The sequence below is a fragment of the Dama dama genome, chromosome 20 (assembly GCF_033118175.1).
Source record: "Dama dama isolate Ldn47 chromosome 20, ASM3311817v1, whole genome shotgun sequence".
Taxonomy (NCBI): Eukaryota; Metazoa; Chordata; class Mammalia; order Artiodactyla; family Cervidae; genus Dama; species Dama dama.
In genome coordinates this window covers 45,246,511-45,250,326 of record NC_083700.1, presented here as the reverse complement: position 1 = coordinate 45,250,326, position 3,816 = coordinate 45,246,511, and the positions used below count along the sequence as shown (strand labels likewise).

General features: G+C 39.1%; 1 pseudogene; it reads left to right on the top strand.

Moving 5' to 3' along the window:
- The first annotated feature begins 307 nt into the window (after positions 1-307).
- LOC133040229 (zinc finger CCHC domain-containing protein 17-like) lies at positions 308-1,004 on the top strand (annotated as a pseudogene).
- The last annotated feature ends 2,812 nt before the right edge of the window (positions 1,005-3,816 follow it).

Genomic DNA, 3,816 nt, shown 5'->3' with positions numbered 1-3,816 from the left:
GTTCATTTGTCACGATATGTTTGAAACAGTATTTTCACTTCAAATAAAGGCATAGAAATAGCTTATAAGCTAAGTAAGTTTCAGAAAAGTACCCAGTGATTGAGTAAAGAATGGAACAATTAGGGTAAACTATGTGAGGAAGCAATTTTTTTGTAACAATAATAGAGATGATCATAGAAATATTGGCAGGTTTGCCTGACTGGGTTTTGGTGTTTTGCGCAATGCTGCAAGGGGAAACCAGAGGCTGACACTGAAACACTTCAATTAACTTTAGCGGGAGAGAAATGGAGGAACACGAAGGATCAATTTAGGAAGACCCAAGACTGTGGAGAACTTGCCTGTTCTCTTCACTATTTTCCAAGGAGAGGCTGCTATGGTCACAGACTATGGAGCCTTTATCAAAATCCCAGGCTGTCGGAAGCAAGGTCTAGTCCATCGAACTAGACTTACCCTGTCACGTGGTTAAACCCTCTGAGATAGTAGATGTTGGAGACAAAGTGTGGGTGAAGCTTATTGGCCAAAAGATGAAAAATGATAGGATTAAAGTATCCCTCTCCCTGAAGGCTGTCAACCAAGGGACCAGGAAGGACCTTGATCCCAACAAGGTTATCACTGAGCAAGAAGAGAGGCGGAGGCTGTCCTTCCAGGATTACACTGGGCAGAAGATCCCCCTGGAGTCCGTCCTGAACACTACTGCAAGACGTGTGGCCGTCAAGGCCACTTTGCAAAGGATTGTGTCATGCAACCAAGTGGGATCAAGTACTCTCTGATACCCAGTGAGGAAGAGGAGAAGGAAGAGGCAAAATCAGCAGAGTTTGAAAAGCCTGACCCCACGAGAAATTCTTCTAGAAAAAGAAAGAAGGAAAAGAAACATAGAGACAGGAAGTCATCTGACTCTGACAGCTCAGACTGAGAACGACACAGGCAAGAGGGCAAGGCACGTGTCAAAGGACAGCAAGGCCCCAGAGAAGAAGAAAAAGAAGAAAACACAGCACCAGGAGTGAGAGTGGAGGAGAAGGAGTGGTTGAGAGAAGGAACCAGGAGCCTGTGCTTTGAAGCCCTGGTTCCTAGAAAGACTCAGGATTAAGAATAAGGCCTCCCACCCTCTTCTCTCCCGTGGGAGATGGCACCCCCCATGCTACAGGCAAGTTTGGAAGTTAGGTATTAAAAGCATGTGCCTGAATTGAGTTGTTTCCTTATCACTCTTGGTTCCTTTGCAAGTGACCCCTGCAGCCACCCATTCATTCACCCAGCTTCATTCAGCAGAAGGTCCTATGACCCTCTCCAGCTGCCACGGCCAGATTCCTGTACAGAAGTCCAGGCTAGAGCCACAGGAACTGCTGTGGGGGCGAGTCCGGCTGTAACTGAACACAGTGACTGGTTCCTCTCTGTTGGCCTACCCTCCCGGGCCTGATTGGTGGGTGGTCTCTGCTACATCCAGCGCAGGGGCTGAGGGAGACTCACAGAGTGAGGGAGAACGTGGTAAGACGTGGTGCTCACTTCTTCCATTCCCCTAAGATGATTCTGCTATGTTAGAAGTAACAGCCAGTGGTCACAGCCAGAAAACTGTTGTTTGCAGTGTCTTAGCTTGTTTGTGACATTAAAGCAGACCACTGAACCAGACAGCTCAAGCCGAAATCATTGCTTTACTTTGTATTTATTTCACTGTGAGTCAATTGGTTCCATTTCAGGTTTCTGATTAAATTCCTGATACTAAAAATATATATACATATATATATACATATATATATATGTATATATAGGCAGGTTTGACCCCATAGACTGTAGCATGCCAGGCTTCCCTGTCCATGGAATTCTCCAGGCAAAAATACTGGAGTGGGTAGCCATTTCCCTTCTCCAGGGGATATTCCCAACCCAGAGATCAGACATAGGTCTCCAGCATTGCGGGCAGGCACTTTAACATCTTAGCCACCAGGGGTCAGAGCCCAGGTTAAACCACATACGTGTTGATTAGACTTGACCCATGACTTTGGAGTTGTTACTATCGGCAGGACTTTTCTTGGAGAAAATAGTATTAAAACTGGAAGCTGTAATTTCTCCAAAGCTCACTTTCTCATCTGTAAAATGAGTGATTGTACAAAATGACCATTTAAGTCTCTTTCAGCTCTAAACACTGAAAACAATTCTATCATTAATTCAAAGACAGAGTCTTTCATCCTGTACATGTACCCAGAACCCATCAGGACTGAGGCTGGAGGGGAGGTGTTCCACCCTGTGAGGTTCCCGTTATCAATCAAATCAATGCCCAGGATTATTAGAGGATCTAGGACTGAGCCCAGAGATACTGCTTCCATAATTACAACTGACCCTTCAACACAACATAAACCTAGTTTTCACTTCAGCAGGAAATCCCAATTTCAAGGCCAGAAGCAGAACTGCATAGTTCTCCAGAACTGGGGAGTAAGTTGCAGCATACTAACCCATTCCCTCAGTGGCTGTGATATAAGCGAAATCACAAAATCAGCTCCCTATTTTATGCTCACATATTTTGACACTTATAGCTTGTTACATCATGTCTGGAACATCTTGTCCATGTTGTTTGGAGCATAGCTGAAAGTATTCAGTGGTCTTCAAGCCTCAGGATTCCAATTCTACAAAATTTTAAAAGAGACTTCCATTCCAAACTTCCTTTGTTTAATGTACTCTAGCAATCGAAGTGCCTTTAAGTATAAATGACAGGATAATAGAACTCTAAGTCTTCTTTGCAATGAATATTATACTTTCATTTTGCACCACAGAGCTCAAAATGCCTCACTTTATGCTGATGGTGGGCCTTCTATTAGAGTTTTTCGTTCTCCTTCAGTTAAAGCATGTGGCAAAGTGGTCCCTTACAGAAAGAGATGAAGGGGATAAGAAAGTATGAAATTCACAGAAATTAAGACCATATTAAACATGAAGTAGATGTATTTCCATCTACCTCTACTTGTAGTTTAAATTTTAAATTTGCTATACCAAGAAATTCACAATGACGAATCACTTTTCTGATTAAAACTAGATATCTTAGGGGAAAATAAAATAATATAGTACAGCAAATTGGAAACACAGTAATCTTCAAAAATTAATGTAAATTAAATATATAGATATGTATGTATAACATTTAATTATTCATAAATAGTTATTAAAATATACTACTAAAGGAACTTAAAACATTAGAATTTAATTTTTTTCAAAACAATTAATTTCTGTAGCCATATGGATCTACCACAGAAAGGAAATAATGTATATTGCAAAATGAAAATAAAATAAAGGAAATGCCTTTCCTGAATATAAACTTTATTTCTTAAATTAGTGTAATTTTGTAGTATAATAAATGTAAAACACCAAACCCATATAAATATCCAAACTACTAAAAAGCAGAGAGAAATTGCATGAAGCTAATTCTTTTAAAACAAATTTTTGTAAACATATTTTTACCGTTAAGTGCTCTTTCTGCTGATAAACAACATGTAAAGTTAAAGAGAGAAAAATGAAAACAGTAATCACCATTCTCCAAATATCATTTGGGGAAATCATTTCAGAATCTTTTCAGTCAATTTGATTTTTATCTCTTGATTGAAAATAAGTAGTGTCTTCCTCAACACAATAGTCTAGATTTTTCAAATAAATGAACATGACTAACAAGTGAGGATTATTAAAATATTATTTTACATTTTTAAATGTATCTAAATAAATTTAACTAATGAATATGACATATCTGTGAGATTATAGGATTTTTTTTAAAGACTAAGAAACTAAGATTAATTAGGATAAAAATGAATAAATCAGAACATAATTTCATATTTGATATAAAGTTTT